The sequence below is a fragment of the Pan paniscus genome, chromosome 1 (genome assembly GCF_029289425.2).
Source record: "Pan paniscus chromosome 1, NHGRI_mPanPan1-v2.0_pri, whole genome shotgun sequence".
Taxonomy (NCBI): domain Eukaryota; kingdom Metazoa; phylum Chordata; class Mammalia; order Primates; family Hominidae; genus Pan; species Pan paniscus.
The window spans coordinates 112,069,905-112,094,001 of record NC_073249.2 but is presented as its reverse complement, the minus strand read 5'-3'; the positions used below and the strand labels follow the sequence as shown (position 1 = coordinate 112,094,001).

Sequence of the window (24,097 nt, the reverse complement as noted above, 5' to 3'; positions counted from 1 at the left end):
TATTCACAGCTAGAGGAGACATTCTTTTTCCTTGGAGTCCAATTTTTGAGAGAAGATGAGGCATGTTATATGTGAAGTAATTGAATGTGAAGTGGTCTTTAAGAGGGGTCACAGAATTCCTACTCTGAAGGCAACTGAAGGAAGGAGGCAGGGTGTCTCCAGGGGTGATCATGAGTGATCATGGTCTGTGCCCATCATTTTTTTCCAGGTGTATCTTCCACTTCTCCCCTGGCCTTGTGCTCTCTGGTCTGGTTTCATTGTTGCCTAAAAGTGACCCCTTTTCCCACCTGGGTCTTTGCAGACTGCATTGCCTCTGCCTGGAATACTTTCGCTCACATTCCTGTCTGTTGAAATCCTACCCATCTTTTGATATCCAGTCCAAATGCAAGAACCCCATGAACGCCCAGGGGAATGGATCCTCCAGAAGCACTATCCTCTCTTATGACACTGCACATTTACTGTGCACAGCATCTAACATGTCTCGTATTTTATCTCCCCCACTGGACCGCTAGACCAGGAGCAGAAGTGGAAAATCAGAGGCCTTAAGCCTGGGGTCAACCTTTGTATGTGTTTTGTTAATTTGCATATTTTTCCCTCACAGAATTTAATTTTTTAAAAAAATCATGACCTGTGTTAAACATACAGAAAAACTGAGAATATTATATAATAATGTATATTTGGGACTTATCACCAAGAATGAACAGATTTGCTGCTGACACCTCGCCACCCACTTTTTAAGATACAAAATATTACACATACAGTTTGAACACTAGCCCACATATCCCTCCCCTGGAGCTGGTCTTCACACTGCTTTTTCAAATTTAGGGTTAGTCACTAATATTTAGAAATGAAAAGATTTCACATAAGAGTTGGACTTTGGCCACTTTTCTGCAAGATCTCTCTAGGCCATTGTGGGCTCCCCACTCCATCCCTGGCCTAGGAGCCTGCCTGTCGGGTCCATGGCTGAGTCTTGCACCTGAGCTCCTCATCTGCCCTCTGTACACGTTTCCCAGAAGGCGGGTGGGCATCCTCATGTCCCTCATCCTCCTCTTCACCACTGCCCCCTTCCTTGGAACCAGGAATCCAAGTCCTCCTTCAAGCCCCACTGGCTCCTGTGGCTTTTCCCAGTGACTTCAGCTCAGCTCCATTCTCTGTACTCACATATACCTAAACCCTTAAGCTGGTGGCTGAGCACTTGCCTGTGTTTTCACTCATTCCTTTGCCAGGTACCCTGCAGAGCCACCCCGGTGGAGAAAAGACACCTAAAAGTCCGTGCTGGGTCAGGTTTCCTTCCTTGTTCTTCCCTCTGAGACTTTGCTGCCGCTGTGTGGTGAGTCTCGTGAGGTGCAGCAGAGTTTGGTGCAGGAGCTCTGCCGGCCTCACACCCTCAGGTATAAGAAGTGATGGCACATTTTGTTGGCCACAACACAACAAGGCCTTTTTGCTTGTTCAGTTGAGAATCCTGGCCCATCCGATTCCCTCGTCTCTTTCTTTAAGCAACCCTTGCTGCCCGTTGAAAATATGTCCTTTTCTTTACCTTCCCTGTGAAAATTGCCCTGGTGGTTTTATAGGCATGGGGTTTCGCAAGGCTGAAAAACCAGGGGGAAGGGCTCTTTCCTCAGATTCCACCACTCTCCTTTTCTTCCCATTCTATTTGACATTAACATACGGATGGTGTGCATGCCTTTCAAGAGCTGGACAGATGCTGGCTCTTGCATTTTGTGCAGCGGCCGGGGAAGGATGGGTGTTCCATTTTCCACGTTACCCCACTGCCTGGGGCCACACCCCCTGATGCTAGTGCTGATCATCTGTCCCTTGTGGTTTTGACGGTGGTGGAAACCTGTTCATCTGGGCCAGAATATGGTTTCCTTTACTCTACAGGATGAACACTGAAACTAATTCCTTTGTGGTAATCAAATTCAACTGATTAATGATCTGTAAATTTCCTCTGTAAGAAAGAAGTCATCTTGATGTTGTGTATTACTCTAATCATGCTGTGATACACCCAGGTCCAGAGGAGATAGCTTCCCCTCCCCACACTGTTGACCCACAGCAACCTCCTCACCTGCTTCCGTTCAATTCTGTCCCTGATGCCCCTAACAGTGTTTCTTTTGACTGTGTTTTTGTTGGTTGCTTAATAACTATGTCATCATTGAAGTCCCCAAACTTATATTGATTGGCCTCATCTCTTCAGGGAAATTGAGACAAATGAGAGGACCAGTGATTAAAGGGGAGATAGAGAGAAGAAAGTGGCTAAGGAGATGGAAGAATGAAGGAAGAACAGATGTAATTTAAAATGAAAAAGAGAAAGGAGAGACAGACCATTAAATCTGGGGATATGGGATAGTAGACTTCTACTTTGAGGCTGAATAGAAGGTATATTTTGGGGAAAGTTCACACTTGTTTTCTTTACTTGCCCAGGAACCCATGATGTGGCTTCATTGTGTGATTGGAAGGGTGAAATGCAGGGTTATGAATAACCAGAATGATCAACACACATATAGCCAGGTGTGTTCTACAGACCTTCAAGGAAACTGGCACTGAAGGTGGAGGCTGGATGCATTTTTGCTTCTCTCTCCCCTGCTCAGGGCCATTTGCTAAGGCATGCAAACCCTTCCAGATACTCCTCAAGGATTCTCCTGGGTTCTAGAGAGTCCCCTGCAAGGGACTGGGCAAGAAGGAGGTAATCCAAAGTATCCGGGGCTCTCCCATAAATCGGGACCCCATGCTTCAGTGCTCTGCTGTACCACGGACAAGACCAGTTCAAGCTGTGTAATTGGGTGGAAAGATAAGGACTTTCAAGGCCAACTCCCTCATAGCAGGCCTAGTCACTAATCAGTGTGACTGTGCACAAGTTTCCTTGCTAATAAAATGGAAATAGTCACTCTACCTCATAGGTTTCTGATGAGTATTAAATGAGATAATATATGTCATATGTAGGTTATGTTGTACATGTGTGAAACATAGCAGAGCTTATTCATTCAGTCTTCATCCGCCCTCCCTGACCCTCCCACTACTCTGCCCACCTCCTAACCCCTGTTTCATCCTACTCTTCTAAATGAGAGATGGTGATACCTGGAAATGTAAAAGAAAGGAGAAAAGTATGTATTAACAGTAACCACACTTTTCTCCACTTTAAGCATTAAATCATTTATTACTCTTTTCACTGAACTCTGTGAAGAAATAGGAGATTTAAAAGAAAAGAAATCCCTTCTCATTTAAGAGGGGAAATGGAGCTATAGTAGTCGAAAGAGACCCTCAAGTTAAAAGAGATCCCAAATTGTTCAGAATCAGCCCACGAGATTTGGTAACAGCAAATCACCTTGTGTGTCCTCTGGCATATGATTAGGACAGAAAGCTTTTGGTTAGGCCACTGACTGCACAGGTTTTGATGGCACAGGAAGACAATAAGTTGGCTATTGTGTGAAAGGGAGGCAACAGGATCTGGGCTTGTGCCCTTGTCACCTTCTGTATGAAGCCAGGAGGATGGAGCTTGATGACATCGCCTAACAATACCCACATGCACATCTCTGTCATCCTTAAATCACTGAGTCTTGGACTTTAGGGTCTCCTTGTTCCAGTCCACAAGGGAACCAACCCACTCCACGGTTTTCTGCTCGGCTTCCTCCCAGCTGTAAATTGGCTTATATGCCAGATCTCGCTGAGCCTTCTTGTAAGAGAAGGTGACCATGCTGTTGGACAATGTCACTGTGTGGCAGTTGAAGGGAGGTCAATAGGTATAAATTGACCTGAGCAGGAAGCTCACTATTTCCAGCAGGAAGCCAATTCAGTACCTCAGGGCTAAAGGAAGCCTCCATCTGGAATCAAGGCAGAGGCCGAACTCTTTGCTCAAGGCGTAATTAAGGTTATCATAGCTTTGGTGAGGCGTGTCATCTGAGATGTAGTAGAACTGTCCTCGGACACTTGGGACCTTCTTGGGGCCCCACAGGGCCTCAAGGCCAGAATGTGGGCCCAGCCCACATAGACTGGGTTGGTTGTGGAGAACTTTCCAACAGTTGACAGGATCGCATTGTTTTTCAAGGCCTTATTTATATTGTCAGTAAGAAATGGGCTTCCTTCCCCATAGATATGCATTGAGCTTAAGGCACAAGTGTACAACATGCCAGCATTTTTCAGAGTCCACACATTAGCCGCCAGCACAGCCTTCTCAGCAAGCTTTTTGCTGTATGGATATGGAGCAGACCATGTGTTTTCCAGATGCTCTTGTTTGTGTCGATTCTGGAAAATCTCTTTGTAAGAGTTGGGCCAGGCTACCTGTATGCTGCTGGTATGGATGAAGACTAGCACACTAGCTTGGACACAGGCCTCCAACAGCTGTTGGGTACCTGCCCATGAAGAGCATGCTGTCAATGTCAGGAAATATCCCTAAGGGGGACCAACCACGTGAACAGATCCATGTGTCTCACTCCCCACTCCCAAGTTCAGTGGTTGTAATAGACTCGAGGTACATTCTTCAGTGGATCTGACTGAGATTGGGTCATGCTACAGCCATAGGAAAAACACAAAAATGAAAATCCTACTGGAAAGGCTAAGTGAGGTCTTAGTAAAGCACACCTCTCTATCTCCTGCGTCAGTCGAGAGACATCTAAACGATAAATTTATTACTCAGGCAGCTCCTGTCATCAGGAGGAAGTTGCAGAAACAGGCTCTGGGATCAGATAGTACATTAGAGGAGCTCCTGAAAGTGGCCATCTCGGTCTTTCCTCATAGAGACAGAAAAGCCCAGGAAAGAGAGAGGAGATACAGAAAAAAACCAAAAGCTTTACTGGCCTTGGTGCAAGCCCACAAACCCCAGAATTCCTGGGGTGCATCTGTTAACTGCTAAAGATATGCCAAGAACAGTTATGTCTCTTCTAAAGTTTAACCAGTCCAGGGTGAAACAGCTCATACAATGTTGTTAGTATATTTTACTTCTTGTCTCTGTAATCTTTGGCACTAAATTCTTTCCTTGTATAATACACATGTTTAATTCTGTGCCTGTTAAAAAGCCCCAAGATTCTAGCAGACACACACAAGCTGCTGGATGTCAAGAGGAGCAGATCAGGGGAAGAAGACAGAAGCAGCTAGATGTTGAGGGAAGCACATCAGTGAAGAAACACAGGGCAGCTGGATGTTGAGAGGGATGCACTGACCAGCAGAAGGATGCAGAGTTTGGCCAAGCAGTTAGGGAAGTGTCAGGCCACTGAGCAGCACACTCCAGGGGAAAACCATTCTTTTCTGGCTTCCTCCATCTGCTGAGAGCTACCTCCACTCAATAAAAGCTTGCACTCATTCTCCAAGCTCAGGTGTGATTCAATTTTTCTGGTACACTAAGAGAAGAACCCAGGATATAGAAAGCCCTCTGTCCTTGTGGCAAGCTGGACGGTCTAAGGTCTAATTGAGCTGGTTAACACAAGCTGCCTATAGACGGCAAAACTAAAAGAGCAAAACTAAAAGAGCACCATGTAACACATGCCCACTGGGGCTTCAGGAGCTGTGAACATTTGCCCCTAGATGCTGCTTTGGAGTTGGAGCCCTCCAGCCTGCTCATCTGTATGCTCCCCTAGTGGTCTGAGCAGGGGCACTGAAGGAGGGAGCCACACCCCCATCACACGCACTGTAAAGGGGACAAGGGATTTTTCCCATTTCATTCTCATCAGTGTACAACAAGATTTAAAATGATGACTATAGTGGCACTTGGAAGGTTTGATTCTGGCCCACAGAGGCAAGGGGTGGCTGGATATCAAGAGTCTGAAGTCGGAGTTTAGGTGAATTTGATTGGAGCCACAGTAGAAAGAGCATCCACAGCCTTTGGAGTCACACAGGGGTGAATTTAAAGTCTCATTCTCCTACTTACTTACTTACCTGGGGGGCCTTGGACAAGTTACTTGCCATCTCTCAGCCCTAGTCTTCTCATGTAAAAAACTGAAGGTAGCAGCTTTGAACTCCCCCAGTTGGTAGTGATTAGCAAAGACACTTGGCCCAGAGCATAGCAGGTGTTCAGTGGAGGGACTTCTCTTCCTTCATTGTTTATCTTTCTGATCCTTGTTTGCTCCACCTTGCTCCATCTCCTCCTCAGGCTACTGTACCTTTCACGTTGAAGTTCAAGATAGACTCTCTGTGAGTGACACCGAAGATGTTAATGATAGAGGCGGTGTGGATGACTACCGAGATGTCCTGGCAGGCTCTCTTCAGGCATGACTGATCCAGAATGTCTCCTTCTAGCACTGTCAGCTTGGTCTTGTTCTGGAGCTCTGCAAGAACACAGGTCAGGTCATTGGAAGGGTTTCCGAATCTGGCTTGGAAGTTTCCTGATAAAGATGATGTTACATAGGTGTTCGAGGATGGTTAGAGTTGGGTTGTTAGAGTGGAGGGTGTACATTCCATGGAAGGAACAATTAAACAAAGGCACAGAAGTCAGCACGTTTAGCAATTTTTTGGGAAAGAGCAAACATCTGTTTCTACCCCATCTCATTTCAGAAAAGTAATCTGAGCAATGAGCTGTCAGGTGTGCCTGGAATATAAGCACTGCTAGGGTCATGGGAGACTCACCAAAATTTTTAAGGAGAGTAGGGTGATTGTGGAGAGTTGGGTATAAGAGGGAAAAGTCTGAATTTAATTCTGTAGGTAATGCAGAATTGTGATTTTCGGTCTCCAGCACCATGTCACAGAAAACCCCTTATTTATATTTGGAACAAGTAGAGAAACAGGCCAGGGGTGGTGGCTCACACCTGTGATTTGGGAGACGGAGGCAGGTGGATCGCTTGCATCCAGGAGGTTGAGACCAGCCTGGACAACCTGGTGAAACCCCGTCTCTACCAAAAATACAAAAATTAGCCAGACATAGTGGTGAATGCCTATACTCCCAGCTAATAAGAAGCCTGAGGTAGGAGGATGGATGGGTCCCAGGAGGTGAAGGTGGCAGTGAGCAGAGATCATGCCTCGGGACTCCAGCCTGCGTGGCACAGCAAAATCCTGTTTCAAAAAGAAAAAGAAAAACAGAAGCAGAATTGTAGTGTAGGAAGTTAACCTTGCCTCAAGGATATAAAATGGACTGGTACAGGGGATATGAGAAAGCCAGGGGATCAAGAGATTAATCATAATGTCTGTGCCAAAGTTTAGATGAGGACTGGAAGCAGGGTCCCCCAGTGGAAGCAGAGGAGGGGAGAGATACACCAGGTTGGAATTTCAGACCTCACCTTGAAGGTCCTGGTACCTGTTGGATCTTGGCTGAGAGGAAAAGGAGAAGATAAAATCACCCCTATGGTTTCCTGCTTGAGCAACTGGGAGGAGAGTGGAGCCATTACTAGGGAATTGCAGAAGAGTTTAAATAATGAATTTTTTTGAAAATTCTTATTGGATATTATCGAAAGCAAGTACAAATGCTGAAAATGAGTCAGTCACCAATGAACTAACATCCAGCTGTGTAGCCCAGGGCAGCAGTTACAACATCAATGTCTTCAGGCTCCTCTGAAATCCACAAGTAGTGATGCTGCCAGTAAAGTTGTCACCTGGAATTAGCCCACAAAATGAACACCATGCTACATGGAGCTCAGATAAATACTTTACACTCATTTGTGCTTTATAATCTGCACATGGCTCACAGCTTGCTTATTTCCTTTTACAGCTGTCTCATGAGGTAGGTATTCTGAAACCCATTTTATTGGTGAAGAAACTGGGGCTCAGAGAGGTTAAGGAGATTAAAGGTCACGTTTCTAGTGAAGGCTCAAAGTTGCCCACCCCACCTCCAAGTCTTGTACCCTGTACACCAGGTGCAGGAATAGCTGTTTACAATCAACTTTTCTGAGAAAGAGTAAGAATAAGTCAGTTTAACTGAAATTGGCAACAAAGGCCAAAGAACAGTGAGAGTAAAATTCAGAGTGAAAAATTCAAAGCTGGAGAAATTCCTTCCTGGGATACAGGTGGGACCATTTGCTCTCCTGATGCCTCTGCCTTGTTTTGTCTACTCCCAGCCCCTTCCCACTGTCAGGCAACTCCAAGGAGGCTCTGCAATGGGGGAGGCAGGGAAGAGGCTGCTGGGGAGGAGGTGGGTGACAGCCTGAGAGTGGAATTTTCTCTGGTTGTATTTCCACCTCTGTACTTCCTGCTCCCTTCGTCTGCTTCCCATTTGCTGCCAACTTCAGACTGGCTCAAAGGAATTGCTATTTCAAAGCTGAAGAAGTCTAAAGCCAAGAGAAAATGACTCTTCCGCAGTGAGTTCACAGGGAACTAGAGACACCAGGAAAGGGGACTTTGTGGATGGAGCCATTGCTCCCTCCTTCCTCAAGCTGCTAGATGAACTACTGCTTAAGAGCACAGATGCTGCACTAGACCACATGGGTTCAAATCCAGCTTTGCCATATTCTAACTGTGGAACATTGGACAAGTTCATTAATCTCTCTCTGACTGTTTCCTCATCTGTAAGAAAGGAGGCTAATAACATTAACAATCTCATAGGGCTGTTATGAGCAGCAAATGAGTGGGCACATGCAAACCATGTAGCACAGTGCCTGGCACAGAAAAAACACTAAAAGGATTCTGTTTTTATCTTCATACAGTCTTTTGCCCATCCATTATACCCCTGCATTTTCACCACAGGGGAATTGTTCCTCTAGGCTAAGCATTGCTTTTTCTTTGTATTACGTGTTAGAGTACAAATATTGGTGAGACATAATGATTACAATCATTTAAAATTCATGAAGTGTTAATATTTGTTTATCAAAGACACCATTAGAACAGAGGGTGGAGGAAATCAGAAGAGGTCAGAGAAGAGTGAAAGAAGAGTAGAGTGCTGGGTGTGGTCCCTGAGTGCTGTCAAGTGGGGACTCTTCTGTGGGCAGCACATGACCCTCTGCACAGTCAGAGCCCACATGTAGACACACAGTCCTCCCAATCCCATGGGATGGGGAGGAGGACAGGGAATTGGACACACAGGGAGGCAAAAGGAGAGACTGAAGACCCATTTTGCCAAGTGTCAGCCCCAGGGCCAAGTGAAGCCTCTGGATGAAGCTTTGGTCTGAGCTCTGCTACACATTAATCAGATGGCCTTGGCAAATCGCTTTGTTTCTGGACCTTGATGCGTTCATTGTCCACTTGGATGTCACCCCTTTTCTACCCCCTTCCTCATAGTGTTATTTGCACAAGGAGTTGCTACAACAAATTCTGCAATTGCAGGGTGGGGGTGGGGGGGGCGGGTATTGAGCAACAGAGACAAATGGTTTTTAAAAAAAAGCCATATGTGAGAAATGAAAATGAGGAATGCCTGGCCTTATACTGCCTCTTACTCTGTCTCTGCTCTGTGCTGTGTGCTTGTGCATACTGTCTCCCTCTCACTGATGCTCTCTCTCTCACTCTTTCTCATTCATTCTCCATCTTTCTCATTTTCTCTCTCTGATTTTTCTCTCCCCTTCATTTTCTCTCTCTTTCTCACTCTCTGACATGCACACACAGGCACATATGCACACACACACACACACACACACACTTAAACACTCATCTTTACCTCCGCTTCCTTTTATTTTACCTCCACTAAAGATGCTGAGGATGCTATGAAACAAAACAAAGCTTGGGGCAGTCTAGACAGGCAGGGACCCACTGGTGAGGTCTCCAGGTAAATGCTGTCCTTTGTGAATGTTGTAAAGCAATTGCCAAGACAAAAAGCTTCAGAGCATAAAAGAGTTGTAGACAAGAATGAGAACTGATGTGGGATTTTCTAGATGAAAAGGGGCCTGGAGGCTGAGGTGGCTGCCTCTCAAGTTCTGGGTCAGGGCCAGAATCCAGTCTCTGGACAGCCTGTCCAGTATCTTTCACACTATGCCATTTTATACTATTTAATTTTCTTTTTTGATGACTTTGGATGTGGGATTGGCTTAGGTTTGGCTACAACTTGCCATAACTTGCCAGAAAAGCTCCACCTTCCCACACCCATGCAAGGTTTAAAATGTAGCCACACACCCATGACTCAAGTTTACTTACTAGAAAATTTCTCCCTCAATCCTGATCTGAAGGCCTTGTCCAAGGCCCTGATCTCCTTTAGCTCCTTCTCCTTCACCAAGAGGTTGACGATCCTCTGACCCGGAAACCCTCCTGCTCCTGTCACAAGGCAGCTCCAGCCCATCATGGCCAATCCAAGATTGCAGGAAACACTCGCCAGGAAATAGAAGATCCTGGGGAGCAGATCTTATTCTAGGGTGACCATGGAGAGGACTAAAAACAGAGGTAAAGTGGTTATAGACTTGCACAGATGCCTTATTTTCCTCCACCACATTGTTTGCAAAAATTCCATGTCCCCACCACTGCCAAGAGTAGCTGAAAGAAAATGAAAAAGCTTTCACCATTAATTAAATGGTTAAAAGGCTGGACAGAAAAGTCGAGGTGCTGGCCACTTCATTCCCTAAGGCAGCCCTGGAGCTTTATGCTCTGTGGCTCCTAGCTTGTCCCTTATCACTCTGAACTCATGCCACATACTCATTGCTCCCATCTCCTCCAGCATCCCTTTTCTCAGAAGAATAGTGACCTTTAGGTTATACCTCTAATTCTTCCCAGGAACATGAAGAGAAATCCAATCCTAAGGCCACTCTTCGAAAAAGATTAAGTGGTAAAATGTGTGGTAAAGAGTCTGTGGAAAAGAGTGTGGTAAAGAGTCTTAGGTTTAGCCTTAACAGGACGCTGGTCAGTTCATACCAGCTGTCTGGGATCTGCAATCTGTGAAGTTAAACTAGACTGGGAGATATCTCCAAGTGCAATGTGAACTTTGCCTTTGTGCAGTAAATATGTTTGGAGGGGAATCCACATTAGCCCATTATTTCCTGTCTGAGTGTCATTTGAAATGTTGCTGTTATCTTGTAAAGTTTAGAAATTTTCAATGGTGACAGCTCCAATCACTTAGTTTTATGTGAGGTGACTTTCTTTCCTACTGAATATATCCAAGACCTCAATTGCAACTTTCCCCTGAAGAGCTCTGGGTTACTAGATGAAGAACATCATTGAAGGAAAGGTATCTATTGATAACTGCTTAATAATATGGCCCGTACCACAAGAGTGGAGATTGTAGTTGTTTGCCCCAATGACTCTTGTCATAGATGTTTGAACTTATGCCATATTTTTGGCTGCAAAACCATTTTCAGCAAATTCCTGAACTGAACATGCTGTGAGTGCTTCTGAAGCCTATGCATTAGAACTGCCCAAATTTACCCACCGTAAGCTCCTGAGACACTTTCTTTACTTAAAAAAATGTAATTTGTATTCATTAAACTGCCCAGATCTCAAGTGTTCAGTCCAGTGAAACTTGACAGTTATGTATGCCCGTGTAAGTACCACCCAAAAAAACAGAGGCCATTTTCTTCTTGAAAAGAAGTTCTTAGTTAATTCCTTGCACTGTACCCAACCTACTTGGTAGGCAACTACTTTCTGATTTTTATTCTCATAGAATTCTTATTTTATTCCCATATTTTCCTAACTTTTTATTTTAAGATTTCTGTGGTTCTGGATACATATTTAAATATAAAATCATTCTGAAATGAAGTTTTGTTCATGGAGTATAGAAAAATTGACCATTAATTGTCTCTATTGTTTGTTCATTTTTTATTTCATGATTTTCTTTATTATTGGCTTACATTTATTAATTTTGGGTTTATTTTACAGTTATTTTTCAGTATTCTTATGATGAAAATATAGATAATTGACTTTACTCCTTTGTTCATTTCCACTATAGGCATTTAAAGTTGTAAATTTCTCTCTAAGCACTATGTCAGCTGTAGCCAACATTTTGATGCATTATCATCACTCAGTTACTGATGTTTTAAATTGTTTCTTGTGAGTTCATCTATGACCAAAGTGTAATTCAGATTATGTTGCTTGTTTTCTAAGACTGGGGGCTTTCTAGATATCTTTTTTTTTTTTTTTTTTTTGAGACGGAGTTTCGCTCTGTCGCCCAGGCTGGAGTGCCGTGGCAAGACCTCAGCTCACTGCAAGCTCCGCCTCCCGGGTTCATGCCATTCTCCTGCCTCAGCCTCCAGAGTAGCTGGGACTACAGGCGCCCGCCATCACGCCCGGCTAATTTTTCTATTTTTAGTAGAGATGGAGTTTCACCGTGTTAGCCAGGATGGTCTTGATCTCCTGACCTTGTGATCCGCCCACCTCGGCCTCCCAAAGTGCTGGGATTACAGGTGTGAGCCATCTATATATCTTATTGTTACAGATTTCTAATTAAATACTATTGTGGCCATAGCATATTCTCCACATGATTCTGATCCTTGGATATATATTGAGACTTATTTTATGGTGCAGCAAATAGTCTATGTTGGTGAAAATGCCATAAGCATGTGAAAAGAATGCTTTTTGCTGTTGCTGGAAATAATACTCTACAAATGATTTGGTTTGAAACCCCACTCTGGGTCTTGCCCTCCTCCCATGTTGTAGACATTCATCTGCTACTTGGGGTCTGACTACCAATGCTTCAAACCCACTTGCCTAGGAAAGGTTGGCCCTGTGCTGGAAGATGTAGCAGCTGGTTCTCTGAAACTATCGGAACTAGCTACAGGCCCTGGGTCTTGCTGAGACTTGTGGAGCACTATCTGAAACCACTCAGGTGCATCGCATGCCTTTGTCTGCTGTATCAGATGCTGGAGTGTACCTTATAGATACCCCATCACCTTCAGGGTGGGGCCGGACATTCCCTCAGCTGTTGAGAGTTCTAGAGGCTGATAGATTTCAGCCAGTGTCTCTTGGAATCTCTGAGTGGAAGCAATAAATATAAGCCCTAAAGAAAGTGAGAAATTAAACAAAGGGCAAGACAGATGGGGCCCACACTACTAAACTTTTTTGTTTTTAAACAGCTTTACTGAGGTATAATTGACATATCATAACATTCACCTTTTTTAAGTGTACAGTTCAATTATTTTTAGTAAAATTTTAGACATGTGTGACCATTACCACGATCCTGTTTTGCAACATTTCTATCATTCCTAAAAAATCCCTCATGCTTATCAGTTGCCACCTTTTATTCCCACTCCCCAACTCAAGGCAACCCTTAATTGACTTTCTGACTCTACAGATTTGCCTTTTCTGGACACCATATAAATAGAATCATGCAATATGTGGTCTTTTTTATCTGTCTTCTTTCACCTAACTTAATATACTTTTGTGTTTTATCTATGTTGTAGCACATATCAATATTTCATTCCTTTTAGGTGTCAAATCCTATTAAATTGTTTTTATAGTTCCCATTTGTTTGTTCATTCATCTGTTGATAGATATTTGATGTGTTTCCACTTTATGGACTGTTATGGATAAAGCTGCTATGAATATTCATTCACATTCATGTGTTGTGTGGACATAGGTTTTTATTTCTTTTGGGTAAACAGCTAGGAGTGAAAGTGCTAGGTCATATGGTAAATGTATCTTCAAAGTTTTTAAGAAACTGCCAAACTGGTTTTCAACATGGCTGCATGTCCCATCGACAATGCATGAGTAGTTTGATTTTTCCACATCATTGTTTTTTCACTTCCTCCAGTTGCTTCTGTCCTTTTTTATTATAGCATTCTAGTGGGTAAGAAGTAGTGTCTCATTGTAGCTTCAATTTGCATTTCCCTGCTCACTAATGATGCCGACTATCTTTTCATGTACTTTATTGGCTATTCCTACACCTTTTTGGTGAAATGGCTATTTAAATATTTTGCCCATTTATAAAATTAGGTTATTTATCTTTTCGTTGTTCAGTTGCAAGTGTGTTTTATATCCTGGATATAAGTCCTTTATCAAACATAGAATTTGATATTTTTTATCAGTCTGTGGCTTATCTTTTCATTTTCTTATTGTTGTCTTTAAGTGCAAACATTTTTAGTTTTGATCATGTTTCATTTTTCAACTCTTTTTTTAACCAGGAAAAGTTGAGTTTTTGTCTAATTCAGGATCATGAATACGCTAACCTATGTTTTCTTTTAAGAGGTGTATAATTTAGCCTTTACATTTAAGCCTATAATTTATTATGAGGGAATTTTTGCCTATGTCTGTGTTAATGGCCTGGATTCATATGGCCAATTGATTTTGACAATAGGAAACCCAATGGGGGAAAGCATAGTCTTTTAACCAAGTGATAATTAGACAACTGAATTGTCCACATGCTCAGGGAATGTCAGCCTGCTGTATCAAGTGATGCTCATCTGAGTCACCACCTATTGGCATCTGAGCATGTGAAGAATTTCTCAGTGTGATAATTATGGGTTAAATAATATGCTGTAGCTTTCTGCTTCTCCCATTTGACAGACAGCATCATCTTCTCGTGCAGAGCCAGCCACATCCCTGAGGCACCATGGTGAAAACGAAGGCCTAAGTCAATGGATTTGGCTTTATTGGGTGCTGGGTCACCAGGGCTACTTATAACTCTGATAAAGTGAATATTCTCACCATCAATCACCCCTTCATAGAGCTCAACTACATGGTCTACATGTTCCAGTATGAGTCCACCTATGACAAATTCCATGGCACCATCAAGGCTGAGAACAAGAAGCTTGTCATCAGTGGAAATCCCACCACCATCATCCAAAAGCTAGATCCCACCAAAATCAAATAGGGTGATTCTGGAACTGAGTACATCATAGAGTCCACTGGTGTCTTCACTACCATGGAAAAGGCTGGAGATGTCTTGCAAGGTTGAGCTAAAAGGGTCATCATTTCTGCCCTCTCTGCTGATACCCCCATGTTTATAATGGGTATGAACCATGAGAAGTATGAAAACAGCCTCAAGAACATCAGCAATGCCTCCTGTACCACCAACTGTATAGCACCTCTAGCCAAGATGACTCATGACAACTTTGGAATAGTGGAATGACCCATGACCACAGTCAGCGCTATCACTGCTACCCAGAAGACTGTGAATGCCCCTTCGTGAAACTGTGGCATCATGGCCACAGAGATCTCATCTTTGCATCTACTGGCACCGTCAAGGCTGTGGGCAATGAGATCCATGGGCTGAACTGGAAGCTCACTGGCATGGCCTTCCATGTACCCACCACCAATATGTTGGTCATGGACCTAACCTGCCATCTGGAAAAACCTGCCAAATATAACATCAAGAAGGTGGTGAAGCAGACATCAGAGGATCCCCTCAAGGGCATCCTGTGCTACACTGAGCACTAGGTTGTCTACTTCAGCTTAACCATTGACACCCACTCTTCCTCCTTTGATCCTGGGGCTGTCATTGCCCTCACTGACCACTTTCTCAAGCTCATTTTCTGGTATGACAATGAATTTGGTTGTAGCAACAGAGTGGTGAACCTCATGGCCCACACGGCCTCCAAGGAGTAAGACCTCTGGACCATCAGCCCCAGTGAGAGCATGAGAGGAAAAGAGAGGCCCTCAGGTGCTGGGGAGTCTCTGCCACACTCAGTCCCCCACCACACTGAGAATCTCCCCTCCTCACAGTTTCCATGCAGAACCCCTGAAGAGGGAGGGGCCTAGGGAACCCCACCTTGTCCTGTACCATCAATAAAGTCCCCTGTCTGTGCTAGGCCAAAAAAAAAAAAGTGCTATATTAGGAAAACTCACAAAGATTACTGATCAGAAAAAGAATAGACAGCATGATTTCTCTATCCTCTTTTTTATGCTAATGCATAAATGGTCAAGAAATGATGGGCTCACAACGGCAATCTGCATTCCAATGTAGGAACACTAGTCTCCCTTATTATAATTTTTTTTTTTTGTCATGTAAGCAGAAGGACACAACTTTAACAATGGAGGAACACACAGGCTGTTGGTGTGAAACAGTCTGGATTTAGGTGCCAACTGTTCACAAGATGGTGAAACTCAACTGCCCAGCACCTAGAGTCCTTGGGCCTCATGCAAAGAGTTTTCCTTTTCTTAGGGGATAAAGACACCCATTGTACAGGGAGCTATAGTAGGCACAGCCCCTCATGTTGGGAAAAGGAAATCCCTCTTCTAGGCCAGCTTATTAAATTTCTGGGTTACTTTAGGATAATTACACCCCTTGTGCTATAGTCCTAGAGAGGTCAATTTGGACATGAGTAGCATAGAATAATTTTTAAAGGCACAGGACTAGATGAAATAAATTAGGGTAAGAATATTCATGGATAAAAGGGAAAGTTCCTGGACTGAATCCTGGAATAGATATATCAATATTTAGAGGTTGAACAGAGAAGGAGGGACCAGCTAAATGTACTGAGTAGGAGTTGGTAGCAGGTAAGAGGAAAATTAGGAGATGGCCTTGTAAAAGTCAAGCAAAGAAAGTGTTTCAAGAAGAGTGTGGACCACTATGTTGGATGCTGCTGATGCATCAAATGCAATAGTAAAATAATTGATTATTGATTTTGACAACATCGTAAGTAATTTGGTAAGAGAAATTTCCAGGAACTGTTGGGTTGAAAGTTCAATTGGAAAGTCCAACACACAATTCATCTGTGTGTTGAGGAATAGAAGAAAAATGTGAAGACAGTGACTTAATGAACACCTGTTCAAGAATTAGTGTCATGAAGATCTCAGTAAAAAGGTGTTACAGCCAGTGGAGTCAAGAGTTTGTTTTTGTTGTCTTAAAACTGGAGTGCTGCCTTTATGAATCCTCAGCACCTTGTACCGAGCAAATGTTCAAACATTTTTGAGTGTTTGACTCAATAAAGCATCTGTGTCTCATACACCTTTTTATTACCATAAGAATTTTCACAACATCTGACACGTAATAGAAACTTAATAAATGTTTACTGAATAAATGAAAGGAAGGATGAGTGAACAATCAAGGACTCTAGAATGTCTTAGTGCTTTTGAAACTTAGTGCTTATGAACTAATACATAAAAAGAAATAGAAGAGAACAGTGACCACAAAAATGAAAAAAGTAGAAAGTTTTCCATACTAATGTGAGGCTGGGACCAACGAACAGGCCAAAGCTGTTTGCCAAGGAGAAGCAATTTTCCTCCCAGCTAAAACATGGATATGATTAGGGTCCCAGGTATTTGAAGGGTACTTGAAGAGCCAGTTTTCAGAAGTAGGGAAAAATGGGCCATCTCCTCCACCATACAGGAGAACTGGGGGCAGAGCTTTTGGTTTATATGAGCTCAACTTGGCTATCTTTCCCAGCAAGGCCTTTGGAGTGAGGAAGAAGAAGTCTTTGGCAAAATCTCTTTTCCATCTCCTACTTAATTCTCTGTTTGTCAGTTATTCTGGGAAGGTCACATAGCTGCCATTTAACCAGGTGCTCCAGAGGCTGACAATGATGGTATGGTAGCCAGCCTCTAAGGTGACTCCAGTGGTTCTACTTCTTCATATTCATTCCCTTGTGTGTGGGCTGAACCTAGTAACTTGCTTTTAATCAATATGATAAGACAAAAATGATGGGATGTTACTTCCATGATTAGGTTAGAAAAGATCGTTACTTCCATCTTGATTTTACATTTCCTCTTTCTCACTGGGCTGGATGAAGCAAGCTGCCATGCTGGAGAGGACAATATAGCGATGAACTGAGGGCAGCCAACAGTCAAAGGGGAGCTGAGGCTCTCAGTCCAATAAGCTTCGAGGAAGTGAGTCTTCCAACAATTATGTAAGTGAGCTTGAAAGTAGCTATTTTCCTAGTTGAGTCTTCTGATGAAATTGGAACTTTGTGCCAATCCCAGAGTTCTTGGAACTCCAATGTTTAAGAAAAAAAAAATGCCAGGTGCAGTGGCTCACACCTGTTAATTCCAGCACTTTGGGAGGCCATGGAGAGTGGATCACCTGAGGCCAGGAGTGTGAGACCCACGTGGCCAACATGGTGAAACCCCATCTCTACTAAAAATACAAAAAAATTAGCTGGGCATGGTGGCATGTGCCTGTAATCCCAGCTTAATGGGAGACTGAGGCAGGATAATTGCTAGAACCCAGGAGGTGGAGGTTGCGGTGAGCCAAAGGTTGCGGTGAGCCGAGATCATGCCACTGCACTCCAGCCTAGGTGACAGAGGGAGACTCCATCTCAAAAGAAAAAAAAAAAAAAAAAGAAAGAAAGAAAGAAAGAAAAAAGAAAAAAAAGGTAGACTGTCATACTTTCAACAAGCTACCTTCTTTCCTTGGGGACTTCTCTTGCATTACAAAGAACATTCACCCTTAGTTAAACTCAGTTTGAAAACTACAAGTGGTTTAGCAAATATTAGATACAGTGAAGTTTCTATGTGTTGGTGAAGATGTGGGGAGACAGGCATGTTATTTGTGGAAGTGTAAGTTTATGCAAATTTCTGGTGAGTATTTGACAAAATATTTTAAACTTTCACACACTTTACCCAGCAAGTCCACTCCAGATATTTATTTTAAGGAAAAATCAGTTGAGATCAGACCAAGAGGTCATATGGGACATCTCCTTGCACATAGAAAGCTCTACATATGAGCTCTAATATATTAATTGAGTCATTTACTATATATGGCACTTTACATATATTTTCTCATTTAATTTTTAAAATAGACTTTATTTTCTATAACAGTTTTAGCTTCACAACAAAATTGAGGGAAAGTGCACAGAGTTCTCATATACTCTCATTCCCACACATACACAGACTCCGCCACTATCAACATCCTGCACCAGAATGGTACATTTTGTACAATCAATTGATTTGCATTGAGACAACTTTATCACTCAAAGTCCACAGTTTACTCTTGGCCTTGCACATTCTCTGAGTTTTTACAAATGTATACTGACATGTAAACACCATTTTAGTATCATCTGCCCTAAAAATCCTCTGTGCTCTGCCTATTCATCCCTCTATGCATCTTGACTAGTACAGCCATTGACTTTTTACTGTCTCCAAGGTTTTGCCTTTTCCAGAATGTCATATATTTGGAATCGCACTGCATGTAGCCTGTTCATTTTGGTTTCTTGCATCTAGTAATATACGTTTATGCTTCCTCCGTGTCTTTTTAAGGCTTGATATCTCTTATTTTTTTTACCACTTAATAATATTCCACTATCCATTGAACTACTGAAGGGTGATTTGACTGCCTCCAAGTTTCAATAATCATGAACAAAGCTGCTGTAAAGATCTAACCTAAAAGTATGTTTTTGTGTGGACATAGTTTCTTATTTATTTGTGTAAATGCAATAGAGCATAATTGCTGGATAATGCATTAAGAATATGTATAGCTTTATAAGAAACCGCCAAACTGCCTTACAAACTCTATCATTTTGCATCCCCACCAGCAATGGATGAGCATTCCTGATGCTCCACATTCTTGCTAGCATTTGGTGTTGTCAGTGTTATGGATTTTCATCATTCTAATAGATGTGCAGGGGTATTTTTGTTTTAGTTTGCAATTCTCTAATGACATATGATATTTAGTATCTTTTCATATGCTTTTTTTGTAATCTATGTATCTTCTTTGGCAAGTGTCTGTTCAGGTCTTTTGCCTGTTCAGGTCTTTGTCTTTTGCCTTTCTATCAGATTGCATTACAAATGTAAGACATTTTCAGAATTGAAGAGATTCCTTCTGAGATTTTTATATGCATCTCTTCAGTTTACTGTGGGTATTCCTTTCCCCATGTTTCTGAGCAATGGAGAACAGCTTTTTGGTATTATCTTGATAATATTCTTGCTCATTTCCCTTGGAATTTTTGATCTAGCCCTCTGAGCCCAGTTGCAACCTAAAAAATTATACCCATGTGTGTCCAGGAGCACAGTTATCACCAGGTAGATGTATACAAAGAGAGCTTCTACTACATTTTCTTGTAAAGTAAGCTAATGTCATTGTCTGTATGCCACATTGTTTTAATACCATATGCTCATGTGATTTGTTTCACTCTTACCACAAACCAATCTCTAATGACTCTCCTAAGTCCTCAGCTTGTGATTTCATGGTTGAAGAGATGACCTTAAGTGGGCCACTACACCTGCATTGAAGTCCTTGTAATAAAAGAAACTTGGGGAAATTTTGCAACGTGATCACTAACAAGCAGGAAAGCATGAAAAAAAAACTGATTTGCAAGATTCTGACTGGGTGTTTGGAGGGGTGGACATTATCGTACTTATGTTTTCTCTGATTTCAAGTCTTATCTTCAAGGCTTTTTTATTTGTTTACTTAACCACAAAGAACAATTTAATACTGAAATGTTCTTATCTTTTTCTAATGTGAGGAGAATCATGAGACCACAGTTATGAACTTAACACAAATGGAAGGAGGCTAACTAAGAAAGATGGTATCTGACAAAGAGTTCTATGATTTAGAAGGGAAATTCCAAAGAGTAAAGTTCTAGAAATGGCACCAAGTCCCACTGTCCATGAGGGTGATTCCTGATGGATGACAGGGGTATTAGGGTTGGGGAACAGGCCAGAGGAGAGCAAAGTCAGCCTAGGTTTGGTCATTTACTGTGGGACGTGGCTGGTGGGACAGCTCTTCATGAGTCTGCCCACAGTCTGAGGCTGTGTTCTTGGGGACTGCTGGGTAAGAGAAGATTTCTTAGACTTTAATCTCTGCCATTCATTTATCTCTGTAGTAATTTATTGAGAAAGCCTCCATCTATCTACTAAAACTATCCAATATGACCAAAATAAACATATCTCCTTTCTCATTTACTGGTGAAGAACTGGACTTGTCAATATTAATTTGCTTCCAGGGTCCCTGAATCTCTTATTTGAAAACTCTGCTACTTTTCTTGGAAGTCAGTGCATTGCACAGAATAGACGTTAGCCAATGTGCCATAAAATCCTGTAACATTGTAGGTCATGACAAAGAATATTTTAGGCTTTTCTTTGCTCCTCTGTTCTTTCTTGTTCTGCTCTTTCTGGCCTTGGCTCTGTGACTCAAAGTAAAAAATATGCCCAAAGTTCCTTGCAGCAGTGCATGAGTTAAGCTAAACCAAGATCACTCTTGTCTCATATTCTTTTTAATCTCATGAACTTGTATGGTCTGAATATATCCCCTTCAGATTCACATGTTGAAACTCAATTGCCAATGTGATACTGTTTAGAGCTGGGGCCTTTAGGAAGTGATTAACATATGAGGACAGGGCTTTCATGAATGGAGTAAGTGACCTTATAAAAGGGCTTCAGAAAACTAGCTGACCCCTTCCATTCTTCTGCCACATAAGGACACAGTGTCCACCTTTTGCAGAGGATGTGGCAAGAAGATGCTGTCTTGGAAGGAGACACAGGGCTCTCACCATACATGGAACCTACCGACACCTTGATCATGGACTTCCCAGACTCTGGAACATTAGAAATAAGTTTCTGTTATTTGTAAATTATCCAATCTGGTATATTTTGTTATACTAGTAAAAAACGGCTTAAACCATGAAGCTTCCATTTTGTTTCAAGTCACATGTTGCCATGCAAATAAGGGTGTTGAAGGTCATCTTCAAGGCCCATGGTCATCTTGGCATCCTGTCCCATAATGCAGCTGTGACTGCTGTGTCAGCCAGCCAATCACCCCTAGATATGTGATTTCTTAGTATGTCCCTAAACTTTCAGCACAAGCACTCCCTGCTTGCTGCCAGATTAAAGACCCCTCCCTGACCTCAAATTATCAGCCACCAATGCAGCAGACAATTTGACAGCTACATAAAAAGTTAAGGCCTAACACTGGGAGCATGGTGATTTCATTTTTCTTTTTATCAACCCATTAACAGTGACATCTAATTTAGACTTCTGAGCTTCTTTTCAATGATCATGATTCTCCAAAGTATGCACTACTCTTCCAAATATTCTAACGACACCTGCTTCATATTTTCCTTTCATCTGGCTTGACTGTGCTGCTGTTTAACAGATAGAGAGCATGAGTTCTGTTGGAAAACATTTTATAGGTGTAGCTCTTTTGTCCAGAGTTCAAAGTTCCATACTTATTTCCTAGAGATATACGGGATGTGCAAAAAATTATAATCCACTGATGGTTTCAGTCATTACTGATCTGCCCTTTTAAGATCTTTTATTCTGAGAAGAACCAAAGGGACTGCTTTGAGTCACACATTTTATGAACTAATTTTTTAAGGGACTGCTGTTTTGAAAGTTTGGGGGTTCACTTCTTTTTACTTCTGGGTTCTGAATTGCAGTTATAGGCAAGTAGAGCTGTACCGCCATACTTCATTTTTCCTTTCTAAATATGTGGTGGTAGACACCCTATATATATATATATATATATGTTTGGGTTCAGCAAATAGACCTTAAAAGTTATTACCAGGTAGTCTGCTATGGGACTGCTTTCTCTTTTGGTGTTTTCCATGCTAATGTTCTTTTGACCCAGCTCTTGGCTCTGTGGGTTAATATGGGCAAAAGTGAACCTGTACTATGGTGTGGGTTCATGCAGGAAAGTGTCCAGTCAAGGAATGATAGAAGACTTTTCAGGTCTGTTGGCTTAGGTAGTGACCCATTCTGCTGGGTTCCATCCTAACTCACAGTTTTCCTCCTTGGACGGTTATAATTTTCCAGATCTGCTAATGTATTTTGATCCAGCTTTGCCTTCCTGGATTAATTTATTTAATAAATATTTATGAGGCCCTCTATGACACTGGGCATGATTCTAAGCTCTTGGGAATGTAGCAGGGAGCAAGACTGCCTAAGGTCCCTATGCGGGTACAGATAAACAATAAAATCTACAACTGAGGTTAGTTGCAGGTTTTGGTAAGAGCTAGGAGGAGAGAGACAACGTGATGTGATGAGTGAAGCAGAGCGTATTTCGGAGAGGATAGTGAGGATGTCTCACCTCTTTAGGGAGGTGACAGTTCAGCTGAGATCTACATGTCAACAGAGAGCCAACCATGAGAAGATGAGGAACGCCATTTTATGTAAAGGGAATGACAAATGTGAAGATTCAGAGGCAAGAAAGTTTTGCTTGTTTATGGAATAGAAGGAAGGTCGATCTCTCTGGGCATCATGAGTAAAAGGGAAGTGATGAGGAGTTGGAAAGTTGAGCAGATCATTCAGTGCCCGGGAGAGCTGGAGATCAGTTTATAGTGTGGTAAATGGAATGGGAAGCCACGGGAAGGTTTTAAATAGGTGAGACATAGGATTTGATTTTACTTTAAAAAAATCTCAGGCTCTTGTATGGAGAACAGAGTTTGGCAAGCAGCAAGAGAGATCATGGGAAAAGCCGCTGCTGCCACTATTCATTTAGACAAATATATTTTTTTCTCTAACCTTCTTTCTTTCTTTTTTTTTTTTTGAGACAGGGTCTTGCTCTGTCACTCAGAATACTGATGTGCAGTGGCACGATCCTCAACTTCCCAGGCCAAGAGATTCTCCTACCTCAGTCTAAGGAGTGGCTGGGACCACAGGTGTGCACCACCATGCCTGGCTAGACTTTTAACAAATTTTTAATTTTGTAGAGATGGGGGTCTCCCTATGTTGCCCAGGGTGGTCTCAAAATCCTAGGTTCAAGTGATCCTCCCACCTCGGCCTCCCAGAGTGCTGGGATTACAGACGTGAGTATCCATGCCCAGCTATCTCTAACTTTGCTGTGAGTGGGCCTCTGCCCACCTTCCAATTAGAGAAACTGTACCTGGTCACCTTGGAATTCTTGAGGTTTGATTGGTTTAAGCTACAGATTTTCTTAACCTTGGAGAGCTGTTTTGTTTTTCTTTTAAATGTAGAGAGTGATTAGTTAGAGTGAGGCCTAAGTATCTGTAATTTTGTAGAAACTCCCCAGGTGATTTTAATGAGGAAACAGGGTTGAGAACACTGTGGGACCAATTAGGGACCCCCCATTCTTTCTTGGGGATTACAGTAAGTATAAAACATAAGGCTCAAATCCTGTCCTCCACCAATATTATGGAGGCAAAGGGCAGTGCAAGGTGCAACAGGTTTTGTCTGCTTCTGGTAGACCACCTTTCACACAACTGCTCCAAATAGTGAAGACAGTAAAATAAGAGCCAGGAAAAGTGCCTGTCTTGGCTGTCCATTAGATAACTTCCACTGCTTCCATCAGTCCAGCAGTGGAAGGCTGCTGCTGGCCTTCACCTTCCTCACCATTCATAGTCTGTCTTCCTCCCCTTCTCTCATATCTTTATTTTCCCAACTCAGCTCACTTAACAAATCAAAACCACAAGCATGACTCCTTTTCTCAGTTGCCCTTGGCATTCACATAATTTCCGTCCTCTCTGCCCCGTGGGAGGGGAGGAGCACACCTGGCCAATCTCCAGCA

General features: G+C 42.6%; 2 pseudogenes; one reads left to right on the top strand and one right to left on the bottom strand.

The window, feature by feature from the left end:
- Window positions 1-3,544: 3,544 nt before the first annotated feature.
- Window positions 3,545-10,187, bottom strand: LOC100983336 (3 beta-hydroxysteroid dehydrogenase/Delta 5-->4-isomerase type 1-like; annotated as a pseudogene).
- LOC117974406 (glyceraldehyde-3-phosphate dehydrogenase-like) lies at window positions 6,136-17,990 on the top strand (annotated as a pseudogene).
- The last annotated feature ends 6,107 nt before the right edge of the window (window positions 17,991-24,097 follow it).